We start from the raw sequence: 17520 nt of genomic DNA, 5'->3' as shown, positions 1-17520 counted from the left end.
AATGCAATCAGGCCAAAGGCAGAACACACATGCCAGTGAGTCTCTGTGGCACAATTGGTTAGCGCGTTCGGCTGTTAACCGAAAAGACGCTGCTGTTTTTGGCACAAAGACGCAGAGTGTTCCACTCAGTAAACCTGAGTCATTTCTCCCGTGTTCTCTGGGTTCAGCCTACTGTCCCCTTTTAACACAAGTGCGCAACTGTGGCTTTCTCCTCATAGCAAGTTATGCCTACACAGAGGACATTTGGTGCACTGTTGATGGGCTCTGTCCTCTACTAAATCCCCTGTGTTTGTGGATTAGGGGAGGTAGGGAAGTGCTTGATACCCTGATTTGCTGTGGGAAATAGAGCTATTTTAGAAATATTTTCGGGTTGCCTGGGAAGCATAAGCAAACAGCACACCAATCAGGCCCCAGTGTAAGCACTGCATGAGTCTCTGTGGCGCAATCGGTTAGTGCGTTCGGCTGTTAACCGAAAGGTTGGTGGTTCAAGCCCACCCAGGGACGATGCATTTTGGCTCAAAAATTCAGCATGACCAACTATGAACTTCTGTTTACCTCTCGCAGGTCTCGTCTGCTGACGTCCAAAAAATCCAATAAACTGCAAGCAATTCTTCTCGCTTGCTTTAGTTTTTCAAAACGTGCCATTCAATTCATAAACATCAAGACTTCATGGGAAGGGTTTGGCTGCAGCGTGTACTGATGCACAGAAGGAAGCTATCCTAGCCAGTCTACTTAAAGAAGCAATGAGGCTCTGCAGGTCCATGCACGTCTCCTACCTTTATTCTGTCATCAGACACACCAGGTGGATTGCCACAAGGACCTCGTGGCGCAATGGTAGCGCGTCTGACTCCAGATCAGAAGGTTGTGTGTTCAAATCACGTCGGGGTCATACTTCCTTTTCCCACTCTGAAATACAAAATTGCTCTTCAGTATCTCGTTATTTCAACCTGACTGCATCTTTGTGCTCTGGGCCTAGTTGTTCTGGCGTTTCGAATGTAAGCTTTGCAGCAGGGAAGTATCATATTGACAGACACCCATGAAGGACATGGTCAACCTTTAAAGCAGGCCAATCTCTATGTTTTACTGGATGCAGCAGAAGTATTTCCTCTTTACCATCTCTTCAAGTGGGCCTGACTGATGTGCTGTTTTGTGCACGCTACGTGGGCTTTGTAAAGCATACCTCTGCCATTTGCATGGCCTCCTAGCGCTGTCAAAATGTTCGTGTAATCGCTGAATGCTGCACTGTCCTGGGAACTCTAGGTGTGACTAAAGGATATATGTTGGGGCCCCGAAAGGGGGTCGGCAGTCTAGTGGCAATGCCCATCACTTTGCAGTTTGGGTTTGTGAGTTCAGGTACCGGTCTGGTGTCGGAAACCTGTAAGCGCCCTCCCAATCAACTGTCGGTCCTGGATTGTGAGGATTTCCCCTTATACTGGTCTCAGTAGACACATTTCCATTTTACTTTTTCACTCTCGCATTGCCTATTTCTCTCTCTCTCATAGTTACATTATAGACAAGAGAGACATTGTCAGCGAGAGGGCTTCACAGCACCTTCCCCCCTTTCCCTAAGTGCATTGCAAGGGGCTCTGGGAGGCGTGCACATTTGTCTGAAACACAAAGCTCCACTGGCAATAAAAAGCGTAGGTCCCTAGTTTGCATTTCTTAGAATTTGAGGTGACACTCAGAGTTGTCTCGGGCGTGACTGTACCTTTCATAGGAGATGTGCTAATCCCCAAACCCTCTTCCTTTGTCCCAGTAATCTGTCTTAGTGCCTCTAGCAAGTTGTTTTCTGAAACAAAGCTTACCTGAACATCCTGTAAAATTGGTAACTTTTCAGTAGCAGTAAAGTGCAGTATATAGCATTCCTGTTGCGCACAGCATCTAGATCCGAAAATTGCTTACTCTACCCCAGAAATTAGAATTCACCCAGTCAAACAGAGGGATCTGTAAAGAGCATGGCAAGTAGTTAACATAAGCTACTTCCCCCAAGTTCTCTTGGTGCACTCTGCTGCCCTCTTTTAACAGAAGAATGCAACTGCAGGTCTTGCTTCTCAGCAAGGTACCTACATATAGAATCCTTGGTGCAATCTTGCTAAATCTGCTGGAATGTGTCTTCTATTGTGCCCAGGGTGGTTGTGTATTTGGGGATTCAGGGAAGCAAGGGAGCACTCTAATGCACTGCAGTGCTAAGAGAGGCATGCCTTTTTCAGAAAAAAGTTCAGGTTTTCTGCCAATCAGAAAAAAATAGCAATGCAATCAGGCCAAAGGCAGAACACACATGCCAGTGAGTCTCTGTGGCGCAATTGGTTAGCGCGTTCGGCTGTTAACCGAAAAGACGCTGCTGTTTTTGGCACAAAGACACAGAGTGTTCCACTCAGTAAACCTGAGTCATTTCTCCCGTGTTCTCTGGGTTCAGCCTACTGTCCCCTTTTAACACAAGTGCGCAACTGTGGCTTTCTCCTCATAGCAAGTTATGCCTACACAGAGGACATTTGGTGCACTGTTGATGGGCTCTGTCCTCTACTAAATCCCCTGTGTTTGTGGATTAGGGGAGGTAGGGAAGTGCTTGATACCCTGATTTGCTGGGGGAAAAAGAGCTATTTTAGAAATATTTTCAGGTTGCCTGGGAAGCATGAGCAAACAGCACACCAATCAGGCCCTGTGTAAGAACTGCATGAGTCTCTGTGGCGCAATCGGTTAGCGCGTTCGGCTGTTAACCGAAAGGTTGGTGGTTCAAGCCCACCCAGGGATGGAGCATTTTGGCTCAAAAATTCAGCGTGACCAACTATGGACTTCTGTTTACCTCTCGCAGGTCTCGTCTGCTGACGTCAAAAAAATCCAATAAACTGCAAGCAATTCTTCTCGCTTGCTTTAGTTTTTCAAAACTTGCCATTCAATTCATAAACATCAAGACTTCATGGGAAGGGTTTGGCTGCAGCGTGTACTGATGCACAGAAGGAAGCTATCCTAGCCAGTCTACCTAAAGAAGCAATGAGGCTCTGCAGGTCCATGTACGTCTCCTACCTTTATTCTGTCATCAGACACACCAGGTGGACTGCCACAAGGACCTCGTGGCGCAATGGTAGCGCGTTTGACTCCAGATCAGAAGGTTGCGTGTTCAAATCACGTCGGGGTCATATTTGCTTTTCCCACTCTGAAATATAAAATTGCTCTTCAGTATCTCGTTATTTCAACCTGACTGCATCTTTGTGCTCGGGGCCTAGTTGTTCTGGCGTTTCGAATGTAAGCTTTGCAGCAGGGAAGTATCATATTGACAGACACCCATGAAGGAGATGGTCAACCTTTAAAGCAGGCCAATCTCTATGTTTTACTGGATGCAGCAGAAGTATTTCCTCTTTACCATCTCTTCAAGTGGGCCTGACTGATGTGCTGTTTTGTGCACGCTACGTGGGCTTTGTAAAGCATACCTCTGCCATTTGCATGGCCTCCTAGCGCTGTCAATATTTTCGTGTAATCGCTGAATGCTGCACTGTCCTGGGAACTCTAGGTGTGACTAAAGGAAATATGCTGCGGCCCCGAAAGGGGGTCGGCAGTCTAGTGGCAATGCCCATCACTTTGCAGTTTGGGTTTGTGAGTTCAGGTACCGGTCTGGTGTCGGAAACCTGTAAGCGCCCTCCCAATCAACTGTCGGTCCTGGATTGTGAGGATTTCCCCTTATACTGGTCCCAGTAGACACATTTCCATTTTACTTTTTCACTCTCGCATTGCCTATTTCTCTCTCTCTCATAGATACATTATAGACAAGAGAGACATTGTCAGCGAGAGGGTTGCACAGCACCTTCCCCCATTTCCCTAAGTGCATTGCAAGGGGCTCTGGGAGGCGTGCACATTTGTCTGAAACACAAAATCCACTGGCAATAAAAGGCGTAGGACCCCAGTTCGCATTTCTTAGAATTTGAGGAGGCACTCAGAGTTGTCTCGGGCGTGACTGTACCTTTCATAGGAGATGTGCTAATCCCCAAACCCTCTTCCTTTGTCCCAGTAATCTGTCCTAGGGCCTCTAGCAAGTTGTTTTCTGAAACAAAGCTTACCTGAACATCCTGTAAAATTGGTAACTTTTCAGTAGCAGTACAGTGCAGTATATAGCATTCCTGTTGCGCACAGCATCTAGATCCAAAAATTGCTTACTCTACCCCAGAAATTAGAATTCACCCAGTCAAACAGAGGGATCTATAAAGATCATGGCAAGTAGTTAACATAAGCTACTTCCCCCAAGTTCTCTTGGTGCACTCTGCTGCCCTCTTTTAACAGAAGAATGCAACTGCAGGTCTTGCTTCTCAGCAAGGTACCTACATATAGAAACCTTGGTGCACTCTTGCTAAATCTGCTGGAATGTGTCTTCTATTGTGCCCAAGGTGGTTGTGTATTTGGGGACTCAGGGAAGCAAGGGAGCAGTCTAATGCACTGCAGTGCTAAGAGAGGCATGCCTTTTTCAGAAAAAAGTTCAGGTTCTCTGCCAATCAGAAAAAATAGCAATGCAATCAGGCCAAAGGCAGAACACACATGCCAGTGAGTCTCTGTGGCGCAATTGGTTAGCGCGTTCGGCTGTTAACTGAAAAGACGCTGCTGTTTTTGGCACAAAGACACAGAGTGTTCCACTCAGTAAACCTGAGTCATTTCTCTCGTGTTCTCTGGGTTCAGCCTACTGTCCCCTTTTAACACAAGTGCGCAACTGTGGCTTTCTCCTCATAGCAAGTTATGCCTACACAGAGGACATTTGGTGCACTGTTGATGGGCTCTGTCCTCTTCTAAATCCCCTGTGTTTGTGGATTAGGGGAGGTAGGGAAGTGCTTGATACCCTGATTTGCTGTGGGAAATAGAGCTATTTTAGAAATATTTTCAGGTTGCCTGGGAAGCATAAGCAAACAGCACACCAATCAGGCCCCAGTGTAAGCACTGCATGAGTCTCTGTGGCGCAATCGGTTAGCGCGTTCGGCTGTTAACCGAAAGGTTGGTGGTTCAAGCCCACCCAGGGACGATGCATTTTGGCTCAAAAATTCAGCATGACCAACTATGAACTTCTGTTTACCTCTCGCAGGTCTCGTCTGCTGACGTCCAAAAAATCCAATAAACTGTAAGCAATTCTTCTCGCTTGCTTTAGTTTTTCAAAACTTGCCATTCAATTCATAAACATCAAGACTTCATGGGAAGGTTTTGGCTGCAGCGTGTACTGATGCACAGAAGGAAGCTATCCTAGCCAGTCTACCTAAAGAAGCAATGAGGCTCTGCAGGTGCATGTACGTCTCCTACCTTTATTCTGTCATCAGACACACCAGGTGGATTGCCACAAGGACCTCGTGGCGCAATGGTAGCGCGTCTGACTCCAGATCAGAAGGTTGTGTGTTCAAATCACGTCGGGGTCATACTTCCTTTTCCCACTCTGAAATACAAAATTGCTCTTCAGTATCTCGTTATTTCAACCTGACTGCATCTTTGTGCTCTGGGCCTAGTTGTTCTGGCGTTTCGAATGTAAGCTTTGCAGCAGGGAAGTATCATATTGACAGACACCCATGAAGGACATGGTCAACCTTTAAAGCAGGCCAATCCCTATGTTTTACTGGATGCAGCAGAAGTATTTCCTCTTTACCATCTCTTCAAGTGGGCCTGACTGATGTGCTGTTTTGTGCACGCTACGTGGGCTTTGTAAAGCATACCTCTGCCATTTGCATGGCCTCCTAGCGCTGTCAATATTTTCGTGTAATCGCTGAATGCTGCACTGTCCTGGGAACTCTAGGTGTGACTAAAGGATATATGTTGGGGCCCCGAAAGGGGGTCGGCAGTCTAGTGGCAATGCCCATCAGTTTGCAGTTTGGGTTTGTGAGTTCAGGTACCGGTCTGGTGTCGGAAACCTGTAAGCGCCCTCCCAATCAACTGTCGGTCCTGGATTGTGAGGATTTCCCCTTATACTGGTCTCAGTAGACACATTTCCATTTTACTTTTTCACTCTCGCATTGCCTATTTCTCTCTCTCTCATAGATACATTATAGACAAGAGAGACATTGTCAGCGAGAGGGCTTCACAGCACCTTCCCCCATTTCCCTAAGTGCATTGCAAGGAGCTCTGGGAGGCGTGCACATTTGTCTGAAACACAAAGATCCACTGGCAATAAAAAGCGTAGGTCCCTAGTTTGCATTTCTTAGAATTTGAGGTGACACTCAGAGTTGTCTCGGGCGTGAATGTACCTTTCATAGGAGATGTGCTAATCCCCAAACCCTCTTCCTTTGTCCCAGTAATCTGTCTTAGTGCCTCTAGCAAGTTGTTTTCTGAAACAAAGCTTACCTGAACATCCTGTAAAATTGGTAACTTTTCAGTAGCAGTACAGTGCAGTATATAGCATTCCTGTTGCGCACAGCATCTAGATCCAAACATTGCTTACTCTACCCCAGAAATTAGAATTCACCCAGTCAAACAGAGGGATCTATAAAGATCATGGCAAGTAGTTAACATAAGCTACTTCCCCCAAGTTCTCTTGGTGCACTCTGCTACCCTCTTTAAACAGAAGAATGCAACTGCAGGTCTTGCTTCTCAGCAAGGTACCTACATATAGAAACCTTGGTGCACTCTTGCTAAATCTGCTGGAATGTGTCTTCTATTGTGCCCAAGGTGGTTGTGTATTTGGGGACTCAGGGAAGCAAGGGAGCAGTCTAATGCACTGCAGTGCTAAGAGAGGCATGCCTTTTTCAGAAAAAAGTTCAGGTTTTCTGCCAATCAGAAAAAAATAGCAATGCAATCAGGCCAAAGGCAGAACACACATGCCAGTGAGTCTCTGTGGCGCAATTGGTTAGCGCGTTCGGCTGTTAACCGAAAAGACGCTGCTGTTTTGGGAAAACAAAGACACAGAGTGTTCCACTCAGTAAACCTGAGTCATTTCTCCCGTGTTCTCTGGGTTCAGCCTACTGTCCCCTTTTAACACAAGTGCGCAACTGTGGCTTTCTCCTCATAGCAAGTTATGCCTACACAGAGGACATTTGGTGCACTGTTGATGGGCTCTGTCCTCTACTAAATCCCCTGTGTTTGTGGATTACGGGAGGTAGGGAAGTGCTTGATACCCTGATTTGCTGTGGGAAATAGAGCTATTTTAGAAATATTTTCAGGTTGCCTGGGGAGCATAAGCAAACAGCACACCAATCAGGCCCCAGTGTAAGCACTGCATGAGTCTCTGTGGCGCAATCGGTTAGCGCGTTCGGCTGTTAACCGAAAGGTTGGTGGTTCAAGCCCACCCAGGGACTATGCATTTTGGCTCAAAAATTCAGCATGACCAACTATGAACTTCTGTTTACCTCTCGCAGGTCTCGTCTGCTGACGTCCAAAAAATCCAATAAACTGCAAGCAATTCTTCTCGCTTGCTTTAGTTTTTCAAAACTTGCCATTCAATTCATAAACATCAAGACTTCATGGGAAGGGTTTGGCTGCAGCGTGTACTGATGCACAGAAGGAAGCTATCCTAGCCAGTCTACCTAAAGAAGCAATGAGGCTTTGCAGGTGCATGTACGTCTCCTACCATTATTCTGTCATCAGACACACCAGGTGGACTGCCACAAGGACCTCGTGGCGCAATGGTAGCACGTCTGACTCCAGATCAGAAGGTTGCGTGTTCAAATCACGTCGGGGTCATATTTGCTTTTCCCACTCTGAAATACAAAATTGCTCTTCAGTATCTCGTTATTTCAACCTGACTGCATCTTTGTGCTCTGGGCCTAGTTGTTCTGGCGTTTCGAATGTAAGCTTTGCAGCAGGGAAGTATCATATTGACAGACACCCATGAAGGACATGGTCAACCTTTAAAGCAGGCCAATCTCTATGTTTTACTGGATGCAGCAGAAGTATTTCCTCTTTACCATCTCTTCAAGTGGGCCTGACTGATGTGCTGTTTTGTGCACGCTACGTGGGCTTTGTAAAGCATACCTCTGCCATTTGCATGGCCTCCTAGCGCTGTCAATATTTTCGTGTAATCGCTGAATGCTGCACTGTCCTGGGAACTCTAGGTGTGACTAAATGATATATGCTGGGGCCGCGAAAGGGGGTCGGCAGTCTAGTGGCAATGCCCATCACTTTGCAGTTTGGGTTTGTGAGTTCAGGTACCGGTCTGGTGTCGGAAACCTGTAAGCGCCCTCCCTATCAACTGTCGGTCCTGAATTGTGAGGATTTCCCCTTATACTGGTCTCAGTAGACGCATTTCCATTTTACTTTTTCACTCTCGCATTGCCTATTTCTCTCTGTCTCATAGATACATTATAGACAAGAGAGACATTGTCAGCGAGAGGGTTGCACAGCACCTTCCCCCCTTTCCCTAAGTGCATTGCAAGGGGCTCTGGGAGGCGTGCACATTTGTCTGAAACACAAAGATCCACTGGCAATAAAAAGCGTAGGTCCCTAGTTTGCATTTCTTAGAATTTGAGGTGACACTCAGAGTTGTCTCGGGCGTGACTGTACCTTTCATAGGAGATGTGCTAATCCCCAAACCCTCTTCCTTTGTCCCAGTAATCTGTCTTAGTGCCTCTAGCAAGTTGTTTTCTGAAACAAAGCTTACCTGAACATCCTGTAAAATTGGTAACTTTTCAGTAGCAGTAAAGTGCAGTATATAGCATTCCTGTTGCGCACAGCATCTAGATCCAAAAATTGCTTACTCTACCCCAGAAATTAGAATTCACCCAGTCAAACAGAGGGATCTGTAAAGAGCATGGCAAGTAGTTAACATAAGCTACTTCCCCCAAGTTCTCTTGGTGCACTCTGCTGCCCTCTTTTAACAGAAGAATGCAACTGCAGGTCTTGCTTCTCAGCAAGGTACCTACATATAGAATCCTTGGTGCAATCTTGCTAAATCTGCTGGAATGTGTCTTCTATTGTGCCCAGGGTGGTTGTGTATTTGGGGATTCAGGGAAGCAAGGGAGCACTCTAATGCACTGCAGTGCTAAGAGAGGCATGCCTTTTTCAGAAAAAAGTTCAGGTTTTCTGCCAATCAGAAAAAAATAGCAATGCAATCAGGCCAAAGGCAGAACACACATGCCAGTGAGTCTCTGTGGCGCAATTGGTTAGCGCGTTCGGCTGTTAACCGAAAAGACGCTGCTGTTTTTGGCACAAAGACACAGAGTGTTCCACTCAGTAAACCTGAGTCATTTCTCCCGTGTTCTCTGGGTTCAGCCTACTGTCCCCTTTTAACACAAGTGCGCAACTGTGGCTTTCTCCTCATAGCAAGTTATGCCTACACAGAGGACATTTGGTGCACTGTTGATGGGCTCTGTCCTCTACTAAATCCCCTGTGTTTGTGGATTAGGGGAGGTAGGGAAGTGCTTGATACCCTGATTTGCTGGGGGAAAAAGAGCTATTTTAGAAATATTTTCAGGTTGCCTGGGAAGCATGAGCAAACAGCACACCAATCAGGCCCTGTGTAAGAACTGCATGAGTCTCTGTGGCGCAATCGGTTAGCGCGTTCGGCTGTTAACCGAAAGGTTGGTGGTTCAAGCCCACCCAGGGATGGAGCATTTTGGCTCAAAAATTCAGCGTGACCAACTATGGACTTCTGTTTACCTCTCGCAGGTCTCGTCTGCTGACGTCAAAAAAATCCAATAAACTGCAAGCAATTCTTCTCGCTTGCTTTAGTTTTTCAAAACTTGCCATTCAATTCATAAACATCAAGACTTCATGGGAAGGGTTTGGCTGCAGCGTGTACTGATGCACAGAAGGAAGCTATCCTAGCCAGTCTACCTAAAGAAGCAATGAGGCTCTGCAGGTCCATGTACGTCTCCTACCTTTATTCTGTCATCAGACACACCAGGTGGACTGCCACAAGGACCTCGTGGCGCAATGGTAGCGCGTTTGACTCCAGATCAGAAGGTTGCGTGTTCAAATCACGTCGGGGTCATATTTGCTTTTCCCACTCTGAAATATAAAATTGCTCTTCAGTATCTCGTTATTTCAACCTGACTGCATCTTTGTGCTCGGGGCCTAGTTGTTCTGGCGTTTCGAATGTAAGCTTTGCAGCAGGGAAGTATCATATTGACAGACACCCATGAAGGAGATGGTCAACCTTTAAAGCAGGCCAATCTCTATGTTTTACTGGATGCAGCAGAAGTATTTCCTCTTTACCATCTCTTCAAGTGGGCCTGACTGATGTGCTGTTTTGTGCACGCTACGTGGGCTTTGTAAAGCATACCTCTGCCATTTGCATGGCCTCCTAGCGCTGTCAATATTTTCGTGTAATCGCTGAATGCTGCACTGTCCTGGGAACTCTAGGTGTGACTAAAGGAAATATGCTGCGGCCCCGAAAGGGGGTCGGCAGTCTAGTGGCAATGCCCATCACTTTGCAGTTTGGGTTTGTGAGTTCAGGTACCGGTCTGGTGTCGGAAACCTGTAAGCGCCCTCCCAATCAACTGTCGGTCCTGGATTGTGAGGATTTCCCCTTATACTGGTCCCAGTAGACACATTTCCATTTTACTTTTTCACTCTCGCATTGCCTATTTCTCTCTCTCTCATAGATACATTATAGACAAGAGAGACATTGTCAGCGAGAGGGTTGCACAGCACCTTCCCCCATTTCCCTAAGTGCATTGCAAGGGGCTCTGGGAGGCGTGCACATTTGTCTGAAACACAAAATCCACTGGCAATAAAAGGCGTAGGACCCCAGTTCGCATTTCTTAGAATTTGAGGAGGCACTCAGAGTTGTCTCGGGCGTGACTGTACCTTTCATAGGAGATGTGCTAATCCCCAAACCCTCTTCCTTTGTCCCAGTAATCTGTCCTAGGGCCTCTAGCAAGTTGTTTTCTGAAACAAAGCTTACCTGAACATCCTGTAAAATTGGTAACTTTTCAGTAGCAGTACAGTGCAGTATATAGCATTCCTGTTGCGCACAGCATCTAGATCCAAAAATTGCTTACTCTACCCCAGAAATTAGAATTCACCCAGTCAAACAGAGGGATCTATAAAGATCATGGCAAGTAGTTAACATAAGCTACTTCCCCCAAGTTCTCTTGGTGCACTCTGCTGCCCTCTTTTAACAGAAGAATGCAACTGCAGGTCTTGCTTCTCAGCAAGGTACCTACATATAGAAACCTTGGTGCACTCTTGCTAAATCTGCTGGAATGTGTCTTCTATTGTGCCCAAGGTGGTTGTGTATTTGGGGACTCAGGGAAGCAAGGGAGCAGTCTAATGCACTGCAGTGCTAAGAGAGGCATGCCTTTTTCAGAAAAAAGTTCAGGTTCTCTGCCAATCAGAAAAAATAGCAATGCAATCAGGCCAAAGGCAGAACACACATGCCAGTGAGTCTCTGTGGCGCAATTGGTTAGCGCGTTCGGCTGTTAACTGAAAAGACGCTGCTGTTTTTGGCACAAAGACACAGAGTGTTCCACTCAGTAAACCTGAGTCATTTCTCTCGTGTTCTCTGGGTTCAGCCTACTGTCCCCTTTTAACACAAGTGCGCAACTGTGGCTTTCTCCTCATAGCAAGTTATGCCTACACAGAGGACATTTGGTGCACTGTTGATGGGCTCTGTCCTCTTCTAAATCCCCTGTGTTTGTGGATTAGGGGAGGTAGGGAAGTGCTTGATACCCTGATTTGCTGTGGGAAATAGAGCTATTTTAGAAATATTTTCAGGTTGCCTGGGAAGCATAAGCAAACAGCACACCAATCAGGCCCCAGTGTAAGCACTGCATGAGTCTCTGTGGCGCAATCGGTTAGCGCGTTCGGCTGTTAACCGAAAGGTTGGTGGTTCAAGCCCACCCAGGGACGATGCATTTTGGCTCAAAAATTCAGCATGACCAACTATGAACTTCTGTTTACCTCTCGCAGGTCTCGTCTGCTGACGTCCAAAAAATCCAATAAACTGTAAGCAATTCTTCTCGCTTGCTTTAGTTTTTCAAAACTTGCCATTCAATTCATAAACATCAAGACTTCATGGGAAGGTTTTGGCTGCAGCGTGTACTGATGCACAGAAGGAAGCTATCCTAGCCAGTCTACCTAAAGAAGCAATGAGGCTCTGCAGGTGCATGTACGTCTCCTACCTTTATTCTGTCATCAGACACACCAGGTGGATTGCCACAAGGACCTCGTGGCGCAATGGTAGCGCGTCTGACTCCAGATCAGAAGGTTGTGTGTTCAAATCACGTCGGGGTCATACTTCCTTTTCCCACTCTGAAATACAAAATTGCTCTTCAGTATCTCGTTATTTCAACCTGACTGCATCTTTGTGCTCTGGGCCTAGTTGTTCTGGCGTTTCGAATGTAAGCTTTGCAGCAGGGAAGTATCATATTGACAGACACCCATGAAGGACATGGTCAACCTTTAAAGCAGGCCAATCCCTATGTTTTACTGGATGCAGCAGAAGTATTTCCTCTTTACCATCTCTTCAAGTGGGCCTGACTGATGTGCTGTTTTGTGCACGCTACGTGGGCTTTGTAAAGCATACCTCTGCCATTTGCATGGCCTCCTAGCGCTGTCAATATTTTCGTGTAATCGCTGAATGCTGCACTGTCCTGGGAACTCTAGGTGTGACTAAAGGATATATGTTGGGGCCCCGAAAGGGGGTCGGCAGTCTAGTGGCAATGCCCATCAGTTTGCAGTTTGGGTTTGTGAGTTCAGGTACCGGTCTGGTGTCGGAAACCTGTAAGCGCCCTCCCAATCAACTGTCGGTCCTGGATTGTGAGGATTTCCCCTTATACTGGTCTCAGTAGACACATTTCCATTTTACTTTTTCACTCTCGCATTGCCTATTTCTCTCTCTCTCATAGATACATTATAGACAAGAGAGACATTGTCAGCGAGAGGGCTTCACAGCACCTTCCCCCATTTCCCTAAGTGCATTGCAAGGAGCTCTGGGAGGCGTGCACATTTGTCTGAAACACAAAGATCCACTGGCAATAAAAAGCGTAGGTCCCTAGTTTGCATTTCTTAGAATTTGAGGTGACACTCAGAGTTGTCTCGGGCGTGAATGTACCTTTCATAGGAGATGTGCTAATCCCCAAACCCTCTTCCTTTGTCCCAGTAATCTGTCTTAGTGCCTCTAGCAAGTTGTTTTCTGAAACAAAGCTTACCTGAACATCCTGTAAAATTGGTAACTTTTCAGTAGCAGTACAGTGCAGTATATAGCATTCCTGTTGCGCACAGCATCTAGATCCAAACATTGCTTACTCTACCCCAGAAATTAGAATTCACCCAGTCAAACAGAGGGATCTATAAAGATCATGGCAAGTAGTTAACATAAGCTACTTCCCCCAAGTTCTCTTGGTGCACTCTGCTACCCTCTTTAAACAGAAGAATGCAACTGCAGGTCTTGCTTCTCAGCAAGGTACCTACATATAGAAACCTTGGTGCACTCTTGCTAAATCTGCTGGAATGTGTCTTCTATTGTGCCCAAGGTGGTTGTGTATTTGGGGACTCAGGGAAGCAAGGGAGCAGTCTAATGCACTGCAGTGCTAAGAGAGGCATGCCTTTTTCAGAAAAAAGTTCAGGTTTTCTGCCAATCAGAAAAAAATAGCAATGCAATCAGGCCAAAGGCAGAACACACATGCCAGTGAGTCTCTGTGGCGCAATTGGTTAGCGCGTTCGGCTGTTAACCGAAAAGACGCTGCTGTTTTGGGAAAACAAAGACACAGAGTGTTCCACTCAGTAAACCTGAGTCATTTCTCCCGTGTTCTCTGGGTTCAGCCTACTGTCCCCTTTTAACACAAGTGCGCAACTGTGGCTTTCTCCTCATAGCAAGTTATGCCTACACAGAGGACATTTGGTGCACTGTTGATGGGCTCTGTCCTCTACTAAATCCCCTGTGTTTGTGGATTACGGGAGGTAGGGAAGTGCTTGATACCCTGATTTGCTGTGGGAAATAGAGCTATTTTAGAAATATTTTCAGGTTGCCTGGGGAGCATAAGCAAACAGCACACCAATCAGGCCCCAGTGTAAGCACTGCATGAGTCTCTGTGGCGCAATCGGTTAGCGCGTTCGGCTGTTAACCGAAAGGTTGGTGGTTCAAGCCCACCCAGGGACTATGCATTTTGGCTCAAAAATTCAGCATGACCAACTATGAACTTCTGTTTACCTCTCGCAGGTCTCGTCTGCTGACGTCCAAAAAATCCAATAAACTGCAAGCAATTCTTCTCGCTTGCTTTAGTTTTTCAAAACTTGCCATTCAATTCATAAACATCAAGACTTCATGGGAAGGGTTTGGCTGCAGCGTGTACTGATGCACAGAAGGAAGCTATCCTAGCCAGTCTACCTAAAGAAGCAATGAGGCTTTGCAGGTGCATGTACGTCTCCTACCATTATTCTGTCATCAGACACACCAGGTGGACTGCCACAAGGACCTCGTGGCGCAATGGTAGCACGTCTGACTCCAGATCAGAAGGTTGCGTGTTCAAATCACGTCGGGGTCATATTTGCTTTTCCCACTCTGAAATACAAAATTGCTCTTCAGTATCTCGTTATTTCAACCTGACTGCATCTTTGTGCTCTGGGCCTAGTTGTTCTGGCGTTTCGAATGTAAGCTTTGCAGCAGGGAAGTATCATATTGACAGACACCCATGAAGGACATGGTCAACCTTTAAAGCAGGCCAATCTCTATGTTTTACTGGATGCAGCAGAAGTATTTCCTCTTTACCATCTCTTCAAGTGGGCCTGACTGATGTGCTGTTTTGTGCACGCTACGTGGGCTTTGTAAAGCATACCTCTGCCATTTGCATGGCCTCCTAGCGCTGTCAATATTTTCGTGTAATCGCTGAATGCTGCACTGTCCTGGGAACTCTAGGTGTGACTAAATGATATATGCTGGGGCCGCGAAAGGGGGTCGGCAGTCTAGTGGCAATGCCCATCACTTTGCAGTTTGGGTTTGTGAGTTCAGGTACCGGTCTGGTGTCGGAAACCTGTAAGCGCCCTCCCTATCAACTGTCGGTCCTGAATTGTGAGGATTTCCCCTTATACTGGTCTCAGTAGACGCATTTCCATTTTACTTTTTCACTCTCGCATTGCCTATTTCTCTCTGTCTCATAGATACATTATAGACAAGAGAGACATTGTCAGCGAGAGGGTTGCACAGCACCTTCCCCCCTTTCCCTAAGTGCATTGCAAGGGGCTCTGGGAGGCGTGCACATTTGTCTGAAACACAAAGATCCACTGGCAATAAAAAGCGTAGGTCCCTAGTTTGCATTTCTTAGAATTTGAGGTGACACTCAGAGTTGTCTCGGGCGTGACTGTACCTTTCATAGGAGATGTGCTAATCCCCAAACCCTCTTCCTTTGTCCCAGTAATCTGTCTTAGTGCCTCTAGCAAGTTGTTTTCTGAAACAAAGCTTACCTGAACATCCTGTAAAATTGGTAACTTTTCAGTAGCAGTAAAGTGCAGTATATAGCATTCCTGTTGCGCACAGCATCTAGATCCAAAAATTGCTTACTCTACCCCAGAAATTAGAATTCACCCAGTCAAACAGAGGGATCTGTAAAGAGCATGGCAAGTAGTTAACATAAGCTACTTCCCCCAAGTTCTCTTGGTGCACTCTGCTGCCCTCTTTTAACAGAAGAATGCAACTGCAGGTCTTGCTTCTCAGCAAGGTACCTACATATAGAATCCTTGGTGCAATCTTGCTAAATCTGCTGGAATGTGTCTTCTATTGTGCCCAGGGTGGTTGTGTATTTGGGGATTCAGGGAAGCAAGGGAGCACTCTAATGCACTGCAGTGCTAAGAGAGGCATGCCTTTTTCAGAAAAAAGTTCAGGTTTTCTGCCAATCAGAAAAAAATAGCAATGCAATCAGGCCAAAGGCAGAACACACATGCCAGTGAGTCTCTGTGGCGCAATTGGTTAGCGCGTTCGGCTGTTAACCGAAAAGACGCTGCTGTTTTTGGCACAAAGACACAGAGTGTTCCACTCAGTAAACCTGAGTCATTTCTCCCGTGTTCTCTGGGTTCAGCCTACTGTCCCCTTTTAACACAAGTGCGCAACTGTGGCTTTCTCCTCATAGCAAGTTATGCCTACACAGAGGACATTTGGTGCACTGTTGATGGGCTCTGTCCTCTACTAAATCCCCTGTGTTTGTGGATTAGGGGAGGTAGGGAAGTGCTTGATACCCTGATTTGCTGGGGGAAAAAGAGCTATTTTAGAAATATTTTCAGGTTGCCTGGGAAGCATGAGCAAACAGCACACCAATCAGGCCCTGTGTAAGCACTGCATGAGTCTCTGTGGCGCAATCGGTTAGCGCGTTCGGCTGTTAACCGAAAGGTTGGTGGTTCAAGCCCACCCAGGGATGGAGCATTTTGGCTCAAAAATTCAGCGTGACCAACTATGGACTTCTGTTTACCTCTCGCAGGTCTCGTCTGCTGACGTCCAAAAAATCCAATAAACTGCAAGCAATTCTTCTAGCTTGCTTTAGTTTTTCAAAACTTGCCATTCAATTCATAAACATCAAGACTTCATGGGAAGGGTTTGGCTGCAGCGTGTACTGATGCACAGAAGGAAGCTATCCTAGCCAGTCTACCTAAAGAAGCAATGAGGCTCTGCAGGTCCATGTACGTCTCCTACCTTTATTCTGTCATCAGACACACCAGGTGGACTGCCACAAGGACCTCGTGGCGCAATGGTAGCGCGTTTGACTCCAGATCAGAAGGTTGCGTGTTCAAATCACGTCGGGGTCATATTTGCTTTTCCCACTCTGAAATATAAAATTGCTCTTCAGTATCTCGTTATTTCAACCTGACTGCATCTTTGTGCTCTGTGCCTAGTTGTTCTGGCGTTTCGAATGTAAGCTTTGCAGCAGGGAAGTATCATATTGACAGACACCCATGAAGTACATGGTCAACCTTTAAAGCAGGCCAATCTCTATGTTTTACTGGATGCAGCAGAAGTATTTCCTCTTTACCATCTCTTCAAGTGGGCCTGACTGATGTGCTGTTTTGTGCACGCTACGTGGGCTTTGTAAAGCATACCTCTGCCATTTGCATGGCCTCCTAGCGCTGTCAATATTTTCGTGTAATCGCTGAATGCTGCACTGTCCTGGGAACTCTAGGTGTGACTAAAGGATATATGCTGGGGCCCCGAAAGGGGGTCGGCAGTCTAGTGGCAATGCCCATCACTTTGTAGTTTGGGTTTATGAGTTCAGGTACCGGTCTGGTGTCGGAAACCTGTAAGCGCCCTCCCAATCAACTGTCGGTCCTGGATTGTGAGGATTTTCCCTCATACTGGTCTCAGTAGACACATTTCCATTTTACTTTTTCACTCTCGCATTGCCTATTTCTCTCTCTCTCATAGATACATTATAGACAAGAGAGACATTGTCAGCGAGAGGGTTGCACAGCACCTTCCCCCATTTCCCTAAGTGCATTGCAAGGGGCTCTGGGAGGCGTGCACATTTGTCTGAAACACAAAATCCACTGGCAATAAAAGGCGTAGGACCCCAGTTCGCATTTCTTAGAATTTGTGGAGGCACTCAGAGTTGTCTCGGGCGTGACTGTACCTTTCATAGGAGATGTGCTAATCCCCAAACCCTCTTCCTTTGTCCCAGTAATCTGTCCTAGGGCCTCTAGCAA

At 46.5% G+C, this 17520-nt stretch overlaps 16 non-coding genes across 16 annotated transcripts; all 16 read left to right on the top strand.

The window, feature by feature from the left end:
- Window positions 1-430: 430 nt before the first annotated feature.
- TRNAN-GUU (transfer RNA asparagine (anticodon GUU)) lies at window positions 431-504 on the top strand. Its single transcript has one exon. It is a non-coding gene; the product is annotated as a tRNA-Asn (tRNA).
- Window positions 505-817: 313 nt separating this feature from the next.
- Window positions 818-889, top strand: TRNAW-CCA (transfer RNA tryptophan (anticodon CCA)). Its single transcript has one exon. It is a non-coding gene; the product is annotated as a tRNA-Trp (tRNA).
- Window positions 890-2678: 1789 nt separating this feature from the next.
- TRNAN-GUU (transfer RNA asparagine (anticodon GUU)) lies at window positions 2679-2752 on the top strand. Its single transcript has one exon. It is a non-coding gene; the product is annotated as a tRNA-Asn (tRNA).
- Window positions 2753-3065: 313 nt separating this feature from the next.
- TRNAW-CCA (transfer RNA tryptophan (anticodon CCA)) lies at window positions 3066-3137 on the top strand. The gene has a single exon. It is a non-coding gene; the product is annotated as a tRNA-Trp (tRNA).
- Window positions 3138-4925: 1788 nt separating this feature from the next.
- On the top strand, window positions 4926-4999 carry TRNAN-GUU (transfer RNA asparagine (anticodon GUU)). The gene has a single exon. It is a non-coding gene; the product is annotated as a tRNA-Asn (tRNA).
- A 313-nt stretch (window positions 5000-5312) lies between these two features.
- TRNAW-CCA (transfer RNA tryptophan (anticodon CCA)) lies at window positions 5313-5384 on the top strand. Its single transcript has one exon. It is a non-coding gene; the product is annotated as a tRNA-Trp (tRNA).
- A 1792-nt stretch (window positions 5385-7176) lies between these two features.
- TRNAN-GUU (transfer RNA asparagine (anticodon GUU)) lies at window positions 7177-7250 on the top strand. Its single transcript has one exon. It is a non-coding gene; the product is annotated as a tRNA-Asn (tRNA).
- A 313-nt stretch (window positions 7251-7563) lies between these two features.
- TRNAW-CCA (transfer RNA tryptophan (anticodon CCA)) lies at window positions 7564-7635 on the top strand. The gene has a single exon. It is a non-coding gene; the product is annotated as a tRNA-Trp (tRNA).
- A 1789-nt stretch (window positions 7636-9424) lies between these two features.
- On the top strand, window positions 9425-9498 carry TRNAN-GUU (transfer RNA asparagine (anticodon GUU)). The gene has a single exon. It is a non-coding gene; the product is annotated as a tRNA-Asn (tRNA).
- Window positions 9499-9811: 313 nt separating this feature from the next.
- On the top strand, window positions 9812-9883 carry TRNAW-CCA (transfer RNA tryptophan (anticodon CCA)). The gene has a single exon. It is a non-coding gene; the product is annotated as a tRNA-Trp (tRNA).
- A 1788-nt stretch (window positions 9884-11671) lies between these two features.
- On the top strand, window positions 11672-11745 carry TRNAN-GUU (transfer RNA asparagine (anticodon GUU)). The gene has a single exon. It is a non-coding gene; the product is annotated as a tRNA-Asn (tRNA).
- Window positions 11746-12058: 313 nt separating this feature from the next.
- On the top strand, window positions 12059-12130 carry TRNAW-CCA (transfer RNA tryptophan (anticodon CCA)). Its single transcript has one exon. It is a non-coding gene; the product is annotated as a tRNA-Trp (tRNA).
- Window positions 12131-13922: 1792 nt separating this feature from the next.
- On the top strand, window positions 13923-13996 carry TRNAN-GUU (transfer RNA asparagine (anticodon GUU)). The gene has a single exon. It is a non-coding gene; the product is annotated as a tRNA-Asn (tRNA).
- A 313-nt stretch (window positions 13997-14309) lies between these two features.
- On the top strand, window positions 14310-14381 carry TRNAW-CCA (transfer RNA tryptophan (anticodon CCA)). Its single transcript has one exon. It is a non-coding gene; the product is annotated as a tRNA-Trp (tRNA).
- Window positions 14382-16170: 1789 nt separating this feature from the next.
- Window positions 16171-16244, top strand: TRNAN-GUU (transfer RNA asparagine (anticodon GUU)). The gene has a single exon. It is a non-coding gene; the product is annotated as a tRNA-Asn (tRNA).
- Window positions 16245-16557: 313 nt separating this feature from the next.
- TRNAW-CCA (transfer RNA tryptophan (anticodon CCA)) lies at window positions 16558-16629 on the top strand. Its single transcript has one exon. It is a non-coding gene; the product is annotated as a tRNA-Trp (tRNA).
- Window positions 16630-17520: the final 891 nt, after the last annotated feature.

Source organism: Ambystoma mexicanum, chromosome 11 (assembly GCF_040938575.1).
Source record: "Ambystoma mexicanum isolate Mex_15411 chromosome 11, UKY_AmexF1_1, whole genome shotgun sequence".
NCBI lineage: Eukaryota > Metazoa > Chordata > Amphibia > Caudata > Ambystomatidae > Ambystoma > Ambystoma mexicanum.
The sequence above is the reverse complement of the archived record's forward strand: the minus strand, read 5'-3'. Positions and strand labels throughout refer to the sequence as shown.